Source organism: Agelaius tricolor, unplaced genomic scaffold (genome assembly GCF_023055355.1).
Source record: "Agelaius tricolor isolate 1412-34295 unplaced genomic scaffold, bAgeTri1.0.p SCAF_42, whole genome shotgun sequence".
In the NCBI taxonomy this organism is placed as follows: Eukaryota; Metazoa; Chordata; class Aves; order Passeriformes; family Icteridae; genus Agelaius; species Agelaius tricolor.
The window spans coordinates 2138357-2149227 of NW_027269302.1; the positions used below are offsets into that span (position 1 = coordinate 2138357).

Sequence of the window (10871 nt, forward strand, 5' to 3'; positions counted from 1 at the left end):
CGTGCTCAGTGCCCTACGAAAACCCCGAAAAATAGCTATAGTTCACCTGAAAGGTCACCAGAAAGGACTGGATTTGAGAAGTAGGGGAAATAATGCAGCTGACCAGGAGGCTAAACGGGCTGCCCTGAGACTTCTCACTTTGCAGGAAAACATAGAACACTCCCAAACGCCAGAACCTGACCCCGACATCAAGTTTAACAAAGAGGAAGAGAATAAAATACAAGAACTAGGAGCTAAAAGGGATGCACAAGGAGCATGGAAATTAGCAGATGGCAGAGAAATAATACCTAGAGCATTGGCACATAGATTACTGACTAAGATACATCAAAAAACACATTGGGGATCACAGGGACTGGTAGATTATTTTGCTGCAAAGTATGTGAGTGTGGGAATCTGGGACATTGCCAAACAAGTAACCAGAGGATGCCTAATTTGCTTACAAGTAAATAGAAAAAATTTGAGAAAATTACCGGAGGGAGGCCGACCGCTAGCGAAAAGGCCTTTCTCCCACATTCAGATAGATTTCACTGAGCTCCCCAAAGTAGGGAGAACCAAATATTTATTGGTCTTGGTGGACCACCTAACACATTTTGTGGAAGCCTTCCCAACCGTAAGAGAAACAGCCAAAGTAGTTACGAAAATATTGATGGAAGAGATAATCCCGAGATACGGGGTCCCAGAAGTCATTGACTCAGATAGAGGGCCGCATTTTATTTCCCAAGTTACCCAAAACTTAGCAACAGCTCTGGGCATACGGTGGGAACAACATGCCCCCTGGCATCCCCAGAGCTCTGGACGAGTTGAACGAATGAATGGGGAAATAAAAAAGCAATTGACCAAACTGGTAGCAGAAACCAATTTGACCTGGGTTAAATGTATTCCTCTAGCGTTGCTAAATATAAGAACAAGACCTAGAGCTGATTTAGGGGTATCACCCTTTGAAATGATGTATGGGATGCCGTATAACCTAGAAAATCCTAACGAACATCCTGTCATTAATGACACATGTACACAAAAATATTTGGTGGAATTGACAAAGTACAGAAAGGCATTATGGGAAAAAGGTATGTTAGCACAACGGCCTCCTTTAGATTTTATCTTACACCAGGTACAGCCAGGAGATTGGGTGCTCGTGAAAAGCTGGAAAGAAAACCCCTTGACTCCAAGGTGGGAAGGACCGTTCCAAGTACTCCTCACCACAGAAGCAGCCATACGAACCGCTGAAAAAGGATGGACTCATGCTAGTCGCATAAAAGGACCGGTAAAACCCCCTCACAGCTGGGAGGTTTGCAGTCTCCCGGGAGAAACCAAATTAAAGCTGAAACGAACTGATAAATGATTTGGATAATAATCTGGGTTGGAGATAACCATTATCTCCAAACCCACCTAATAGGGAATCGGGAGGCTCTTGGATATTGCAAACTCTTAGAGGACGAGTTGAGAAAGCCCTACTTTAAGTCCCCAAGATTAGAACATAAAGGGCACACATGGGAGGGGGAAAAAGCACAAAACAAAGATATTAGGTTAAAGTGTAAGTGGTTAGATTGTGACTGTCACCCCCTTGTATGCTTTTCCTGTAAATTGTGTCACGAACCTTGGTGGTCTCATTGTCGGAGTGGTAGAACACCTAGGGGAATTTGTACGCCGTGCTATGAGAAAGAGAGGAGACTAACTTCTATCATTCTTAGTAGCAGAGTTGCTACGGGGGAGGTAAAGCTTGGATCTGACGAGTGGTGGGAAACCTTTTCCAAAGGGGTAAATCCTGATCGGTTCTGCTACCACCCTAACGAACCGATCCCCTTTCTCCTGGACATCCTGGAAGTGGTGTGTTGGAAGAAAGCCCCCAATTTGTGGCGTGACCTCTCATTAATAAAAGCTGATAACTGGGCCACCAGTGCTAAAAAGTGGAAACGGGAGGTTTATCCGGCTCCTGAAGAATACCTCTGCTGCCGAGAAGATGGTAAACCCTGAGGCTCGCAGCAACCGAGTCGTCGGGCGAGGCAGAGAGGTAATAACCAGTGGAGTCTGTCGGAAGCCCCGACCCCCATATGGGATGTCCAGGAAATGTTGGCCGTCCTGCCCCAGGATTGGTAACCCACCACTGGGGAAACCAAAGGTAAAATTCAACCTGAGCTCCGACAATGACAGCCCCAAATTACAAGCCTTAATTCTTTTCTGGTGCATCGTAACAAGTTCAGGGGCAGAAGGGTATTCACATCAACCCTTCAAATGGTCACTGATTAGATGGGAAGACCAGTATGTTATCCAGACCAAAATCACGTCTGGCGCATCCAGCTTTTTATGTACTTTGTGTGATTTAATACCTGTAAATCCATGTTTAAATCAGTTTGGATGTTATTTTTGTCCAAGCTCAAACCCGGGAAAAGGGTATTGTAACTATCCAGGACACTTTTACTGTGCTTATTGGGACTGTGTATCAGTAAGCTCCTTTGGGGGGAACGAGGACGGGTTTATCAGAACTGGATGGGGTCCATACGGGTGTACACAGCCCACTTCCACATATACCCAGAAAGAAGGAGGGTTAGATGGAACATGCAATATGATTTACATTAATGTGACAAAACCACATGACCAAGTCTGGTTATTAGGGAAAATGTGGGGAGCCCGATTATGGGAACCAGGGACAGACAGAGGGGGGCACTTTATAATCCAAAAGACAACCGTGCCACACGACCCCGAACCAATTGGACCAAACCAGGCGATAGCTGGAGAACTAACGCTAGGAGAAAATAATGGAAATGAATCAGAAACAGCCCCAACCACTAGTTTTCCAGAAATGTATAAGCAAAACTTTACTGATTCGACCCGAGGACCTGAAAACCCGGGAGAAGGGGACTTGTGGAAAATATTACAGGCCACTTTCCTAGTCCTGAATGAGACCCATCCAAATCTAACTGAGGAATGTTGGCTGTGTTACACCGTAAACCCCCCGTTCTATGAAGCCATAGGGGTAACAGCAAAAAGCAGACGAGTAAATGGGACCAACCCAGCTAGGTGCCTATGGAAAAAAGAAGGAGAAGAATCGAGAGGGATAACCTTGGCAAGGGTAACGGGGAGAGGAAGATGTATAGGACGAGTACCAGTGGAAAAACGACATCTATGTCAGGTTATGGGGAATTTGAGTGACCCTAAGAAACCTGCCAGCTGGATACTGCCAGCAGCAAATACTAAATGGGTCTGTAACACTCTCGGAGTCACCCCATGTATAAATATAGACCGATTTAATGAATCCAGTGACTTTTGTATTCAAGTATTGATAGTACCCAGAGTCCTTTACCACCCCGTAGAGTACGTTTATGAACAATATCAAAATATAGGACCCCACATAGTGAAACGGGAAATATTCACAACCTTCACTGTAGCAATGTTACTAGGAATAGCTGCAGCCGGGACAGGAACAGGAATAGCCTCACTCATACAGCAACACCGAGGATTCCAAGAACTAAGAGCCTCTGTAGATGAAGACCTCAGGAGGATCGAAACCTCCATCAAAGACCTCACAGAATCATTAGATTCCCTAGCAGAGGTAGCCTTACAAAATCGAAGGGGGTTAAATCTATTATTCCTGCAACAAGGAGGACTATGTGCTGCTTTAAGAGAAGAATGCTGCACATATGTAAACAAGAGCGGAATTATACGGGACTCAATGGCAAAACTACGGGAGGGGCTAGAAAGAAGACAAAGAGAAAGGGAAAAACACCAAAGCTGCTATGAATCTTGGTTTAACTATTCTCCTTGGCTTACAACTTTATTATCAACGATAGCGGGTCCACTACTTCTCTTACTATTGGGACTCACGTTTGGCCCTTGTATTTTTAATAAACTGATTAGCATTGTAAAAGGCAGATTAGAAGCTGCTCACCTTATGCTCACACGAGCAAAATACGGAACCTTGAAGATGGATGATCCAGAAGAATCTCTGGAGCTCAGCAAAAGGGAATTAGAGCGTTTTGACGAACCAAATTGAGTATCAAAACAAAGGGGGGATTGAGATGAGGGACTACATTTTGTTCGTCACGAAAAAGAGACCAGTGTGTTACAAGAGTTGTCTGCTGACTATTTCTGTACTACTTCATGAGATATGAGCCACAAGGATACCAGGGAAGGGGTTGCAGGAGCCCACACATAGTCCCACCCAGCAAATGGTACAAACAGGTAACTCACAGAAATAACGACCAGGGAAAGGCTGGGGAAAGGGCAGGGGCAGATAAACACCCAGCAGGGAAACCTTTCCCGCTGACAAATGGTACAAGCAGATAACTCACAGAGATAACGACCAGGGAAAAGCTGGGGAAGGGGCAGGGGCAGATAAACAGTCTGCAAGGCAGGACATTTGCTTGCTTAAGCTTGATAGGGCACAGTTTGCAAGGCAGGACATTTGCTTGCTTAAGCTTGATAGGGCACATATTGCGTTAATCATAAGATTTTGGTAATTTTCCACAGAGAAGTCACCAAATAAGGACATAGGGTGAAGAAGACGCGGCTGAGGAAGACTCTGCAGCCTTTATCACCGACCACCAGGAGACAGAAGGATGACCCCCTAGCAACAACCAGCGCAGGCGCAGAGAACTCCGAGATAACATGGACTCCTGAAGGATGGAGAGGATAAAAGGACTGAATCAGAAACTAGTTGGGGCGGCAGTAGTGGAGCGGAGACTCCCCTGTCGCCCAGCGCTGAGCCTTTGCTTACGTAGTATAACTGCTTCAATAATTAATAAATTCTTTGATTGGAAATTACTCGTTTTGAGTCAATTTTATAACAATGGGGTGTCCAGGGGGTCCCTGTGCCCAGGAAAGGGGGTGCACGGGCCCCGGTGTTGAGGAAGGTGGTGGGTGGGGGCTGTGGAAGGCAGGAGTGGGGGTCCAGGGGGTGCTGGGGTCAAGGAAAAGCGGGGGCTGGGGTGTCTGAGAGGGGGAGGGCCGGGAAAGGGGGTGCGGGGGGGCATTGGTGCTGCATGAGGGGGTGCAGGAGGGTCCCCGTGCTGGATAACGGGGTGCAGGGGGGGTCCCTGTGCCTGAGAACGGAGGGTTTGGGAGGGTTCCAGTCTCAGATATGGGGGTGCACGGCGGTCCTGGTGCAGTGGAATGGGGGTTCAGGGGGTCCTGGTGCTGTATAAGGGGATGCAGTGGGGTCCCGGTGCCCAGGAATGGGGAGTTCAGGGGTGCCAGTGCCAGATAATGGCCTGGCTGGGATCTGGTGCTGGGAAAAGGGGTGCAGGGGGTCCCAGGGCCAGATAACGGGATGCACTGGGGTCCCGGTGCCCAGGAATGGGGTTCCGGGGGGTTCCATTCCCGAGTTCCGGGGTTCAAGGGGTCCTGGTGCCTGAAAATTGAGGTTCAGGGGGTCTCGGTGCCGGATAAGGGGATGTAGTGGATCCCGGTGCCCAGAAATTGGGGTTCAGGGCGGTTTCCCTGCCCGGGAATGGGGGCTCAGGGGGTTCCAGGCTGCAGATAAGGGGGTGCAGGGGTTATCGGGGCTGAGGAAGGGGGTACAGGGGGGGTCCCAGTGTCCCGAAATGAACGTTCAAGGGGGGTCTCTTGACCCCCTGGAACCCCAGGGGACCCTCCGGGATCCCCTGGAACCCCTTCCAGGAAGCGCCGGCAATGAAGAACTGGGGGGACGCCGAAATTTGGGAGATCTGGGGGTCCAAAAGCCGAGGAAAAGGGCGGGTCTGGGGTCTGGGAAGGACGAGGTGGCCGAGAATGGGCGTGCAGGGCGTCCCAGAGCACTGACGGGGGTGCGGGGGGATCCTAGGCCCGGATTAGGGGGGGCAGGGGGGTCCCAGTGCCCAAAAATTTGGGTTCAGGGGGTTCCCGTGCCGGGGAATGCGGGTTCGGGGGGAGTTTCCTTCCAGGAATTTGGGATTCAAGGGGGTCCCGGTGGCCGGGAATTGCGGTTCCGGGGGCGTCGGTGACCAGAAATGGGGATTCAGGGGGGTCCTGGGGCCACATGAGGGGGTACAGGGCGGTGCCAATGCTGGGCAAGGGGGTACAGGGGGGTCCCTGTGCCCAGAAATGGGCGCTCAAGGGGGTCCGCGTGCTCAGGAATGGGGGTTCAGGGCGGTCCCGGTGCTGAAAAAGGGTGCTGAGGGGGTCACAGGACCGAAAATGGGGGTTCAGGGGAGTCCCGGTACCCGGGAATGGAGGTTTAGGGAGTTCCCGGTGCCCAGGAATTGCGGTTCAGGGGGGTCCCGGTGAACAGAAATGGGGGTTCAGGGGATCTCGGTGCCAGATGAGGGGGTACAGGGGGGTCCCGGTGCTGGGGAAGTGGAGTGAGGGGGGGTGACATGACCCAAAATGGGGGTTCAGGAGGGTTCCCCTGCCCGGGAATGGAAGATCAAGGGGGTCCCGGTGCCCGGAAATTGCGGTTCAGGTGGGTCCCGGTTTCGGGGGGTCCCACTCACCTTTGGTCGCGGCCGCCGGGTCCCCCAGGAGCCCCAGGAGCCCCCGGAGCACCCCCAGCCCCAGCGCTGGGGCCATCGCAGCCGTCCCCGATCGCGGCTGCAGAGACGCGAAAGCGAAAGTGCCCGAGGGAGCGCGGGGGGAGGGGGAAAGGGCGAATTCCAGGGAATTCACCTGCATCCCCTCCTGGCACCCCTCTGGATCCCTCGGGGATCCGTCTGGGACCCTCCAGGGCCGCGCCCTGCGGGACCCCCGGGCCGGGCTCTGCTGAACTCCCGGCCCTGCGCCCAAACTCTGCCCGGACCCCACTGGGCTCGGCCCAAAGCCGGGCAAGCAGCGGGAGCAGCGGAGCCAATTTTTGCTGCGGGTGCGGGTCCCACCCCCGGCGGAGCAGGGCTGGGCGCTGGGACCCGATCCCTGATTCCCAATCTCCTTCTCTCTCGCTCTCTCTCTGCTGTTCTCTCCCTTTCCTTTGGGGGATCATAAATCCCAGAGCGGCCGCAGAGCCCCGTGCCCAGGCCGGGTTTCCCAGCAAAGGGAGGCTGGGGCTGAGGTGCCCCGGGCTGGCCGGGAATGGGGGCCCGGGGCTCCCTGGGCTCACGGAAATGGGGGATCCAGGGGCTGGGAGAGGAGGATACCCGGGAAAGGGGGTGCAGGGGGGTGTTGGGGCAGGATAAGGGGGTGCAGGGGGGGGTCCCAGTGCCGGGAATGGGGTTGGGGGGGGGGGTGGGCAGCAGCTGCTGGAGAGAGACTGGGACAGACTGGAATGGACTGGGACAGACTGGGAAAAGAACCCACTGGGAGCAGAACTGAGGCAGCAGAGATCATACTGGGATATACTGGGACCACACTGAGGGCTACTGGGAACATGCAGGGGACTATTGAGAGTGGACTGGGAATGGTTTGGATCATCCTGGGACTGACTGGAATCATACTGGGAGTGATCAGATCTGTAGTAGGGGTGAAGAAGAGAAACTGGAATAATGCAGGGAGCAACTGGGATCATACTGGGAGCAGCTGCCCCATGCTGGGGTCATACTGGGATCATACTGGGACTGATGGGGTGACACTTGGAGTGACTGGCATAGTACTGGGAGTGTCTGGGAGTAACTGGGATCAAACTGGAGGTGACTGGACTTATACTGGCAGCAACTGGGACCACAGCGGGGGCAAATGGCATCGGGTAAGGTGTGACCGGGCTCATCCTGGAAGTGCCTGGGGCCACACTGGGCTCTTCCTGAGAGGGACTGAGAGTGAAAGGAACCATACAGGGCATGACTGGGAGCCGCTGGGACCGTGTCGGGGGCAACTGGGATCCCACCGGGAGTGATTTGGACCATACTGGGAGTGACCGGGACCCACCGGTGAGGCGGCGGCGGAGCTGGGAGGCGGCCGCAGCGCAGGTGGGAGCCGCGCTGGGTTGTGCGGGGGCTCGGGGCTCGCTGCGGGCCTCGGGGGCGGCAGGGGGCTCAGGCGGGTTCCTTGTGCCGTGTCCGGCCCGTGGTGCCGCTGCCGTGAGGGCGCTGCGGGAGCGGCTGCCCGCGGTCTCCTTGCGGCCGCTGCCTCGGCAGGAGCCGCTGCCGGAGCAGCGCTGGCTCGGCCCGGTTCCTGTGGCTGGCACAGGGGCGGCTGCCCCGTGCCCGCGGCTGTGCGGGGAAATTCACGTGGCCGGAGGTTTCTGTGCCCCGAGGAGACAGAGGAGTCCTGTACAAGTGACTTTATTGCTGAGCAGAGGGAGAGGCCGTGGCGCATTTGCCGTGCGCTCGCTGCCATTGTTGTAGTTCGCAGCCTCCTTTTTATCCTCATTTTCCCGGCTCATCTCCCTCTCCCTTTGCCCACTGGCTGAGGTACTTGGAAGGTTCAGACCTCCCGATCTGCCAACTGCACGTCCTCGTTAATGTGCACCCCCACTTTTGTAGAACAGCCGATATTCACGGCTCTGTTAAGTCTTTTTTGTTCTCGACGTTCAGGAATTTAGCGGGACTTTCTGCGAGCAGCAGTCCATGTTAATTAATAACATTTATTGAAGCTGGTGGTTTCGCCCGTTACTTCCTTATCTACAAGTCCCTGGCCCCCCGCTCAGCTGCTGAATGAGCTGCACTCTCAAGGTGTGGAGCATGGTAAAAAGGTGAGAGGTGCTGTAGCACATCAGAGCAGAAGCAGCATTCGTTTAACCCATGGTCTGCCAGGGAACCACAAAACCATGTCCCATTCCCATCCTTTCCACGTTTGGACTGGTACATGAGCTGCTTTTTTGTTTCCTTTGTTATCTGTTTCACCACTTTGGCTTTGTCATCTATTTGCCAAGACCAGTTTGAGTCATTTGATTTTCCACAAACTCCTCTTTTCTCTGCTAACAGATGATCTGATCCCATCCCATGGTGAAATGTTGTGTTCCTCATTTCAGTGGATTGCTCAGCAGGAAGGTCAGGAGCTGGAGCTGTCTGGTTGGTTATTCCGAGGGCAGCTTGTAATCTAATGGTGCCATTGAAATGAGAAATGGGTTCTGTGGCTCCTGATATGAATTGGTTTGGGTTCCCAGGGGCTGGTCCATGGTGTTGTAGGATTTGTTCTGCTGGCCGTTCATCTTCTCCCCATTTTTGGCCGCTCTCTCCAGCCAGGGCTGCATCAATTGACCATTTGTCTCTAATTAAATCATCAAATACTTGGATTCCCCACTGATTTCCCGGAACTTGTGGTAGCAAGAACATGTCAGTGCTCTAATCCACCCTATATAACATAGACAGTGACAGCACACGTTGGAGTGGGCAGAGGGATGATTCCCCCCATTTATTTATAGTGAAGTTTTCCCAACATTCTCCATTTGCTGTTTCCCTGTGCAGCTTCACCCGTTTCTGTTGCAGGGTCAGATATCCTCACCCCGGGCTCTGCCTTGAGCTGTGCAAATTCCATCAGTGCAAGCAGGCAGAGCTCGGGGTGAGGGGCAGGGGGAACCAGCCCAATTCCTGCCCCAGGCAAGAGACCCAGGTACATTGGCCAGGCTTTGCCCAGCAGGGTTCATTTGCATTCCTAAAGCTCCTCTCCTGGCTGACTAGAACCAAAGCTTCTCTTCCAGGGCTGCCATCTGGTGAGTCACATGTGGCCCCCCCCCGGAATCTGCTTTTTTTAAAAAAAGTATTAACTATTTAAGAGTTAAAAGTATCACGGTTAAAGCTCTTCAATTTTGCAAAATGCAACATAAAGGCGAACATGGAAAAAACCCAGACCAAAAATTGATTCTCACCCTTCTGTCCCAAACCTACCTGACAATATAAAGTAGGATTATTATAAAAAATGTTTCTCATATTGTAATCTTATCACTGAAACTGTAGGGAAAACAAAAACTCTCCAAGAATCTCTTTAGTGTGAGAGAGTCAAGGCATTGCTTGGTTCTGGCCAGGATGTGCAACAGAAATACTTTCATCCACACATAGCCCGGCTGTGCAGAAAAAATCATTCCATGACATGTCAGTTTTACCCGATTTTTCCTAAACTTTACGTAGTCTGAACCAATCTAAATCCACTGCTTTAATGTTCATTGCTTCCAAGTCGTGTAAGTTTTTAGTGTTTGGTTTCCTATTAGACTCGGATTTCTTCCCCTCTGATGTGAATTCCGCCCACACTCCTGGATTTCCTTCTCAGCCTTTTCCAGACCAGGTGTCTCCAGCTGTGCGGGGGCAGTGTCTGGGGTAGCTGTTGGTTGCTGTTTGCTGCGGGGCGTTGATGTTTTGTTGCTGGTCGTTATCTCTGTGGGTGTCTTTTGGGCTATTCCCAGTCTGTTCGGATGTTAAACTCATCTCCATTGAGTGGTGGAGATGAGTTTAACATCCGAACAGACTGGGAACCCCTTAAATAAAACCTTTAAAATTTCTTTCCCAAAGGCAAACCTTTGAGTAGAGAAACCTTTCTGAGCAGAGAAAGAAGATTTAAAAGAAGCAGGATGGGTACATTTTGCAGCAGTGCAGTCGCAGGCAGCCCAGAGTGTGGGTGTGAGTGAGCCCCAGGGTGGAATTGTGCCGCGGTGCTCCCCAGCAGCTGTGGCAGTGCAGGCCCAGCCAGCGCTGGAGCTGCAGCAGCGGCAGCGAGGCTTGGCCGCAGTGGCTGGAGGTGCCAGGGGAGGGTGGCCAGGATTCCCGAGGGTTTGAGCAGAGGATCTGTGGGCAGGCCCAGGGGCTTGGCCCGCTGTGGAGCCCTGGCTGCTGCTGCGTTGCCTTCAGGGCAGGCTCAGGGGCGGCTCCCATGGTCCTGCTGCAGGCGGGAAGTGCAAATCTCCGGGGCTTCAGAGCCCCTGAGGCCAGGCTGAGGGGTCCCCCCGTGCTCAGCTGTGCTGGCGGCTGTTTCTGGCCTCAGGGACACTTGGCGTGGGCCCCTTGGCCACCAGTGGTGCTGCTTTGCACTCCTTAGGCAGGAGCCGATGGCCTGGCTGGGTGTTGGCAACAGCAAAGTCC

At 52.8% G+C, this 10871-nt stretch overlaps 1 long non-coding RNA gene across 1 annotated transcript; it reads left to right on the top strand.

Annotated features, from left to right (window-relative positions):
- Window positions 1–1544: 1544 nt before the first annotated feature.
- LOC139603930 (uncharacterized) lies at window positions 1545–4755 on the top strand. The gene is made up of 2 exons (XR_011683862.1): window positions 1545–2116; window positions 4465–4755. It is a non-coding gene; the product is annotated as an uncharacterized lncRNA (long non-coding RNA).
- The last annotated feature ends 6116 nt before the right edge of the window (window positions 4756–10871 follow it).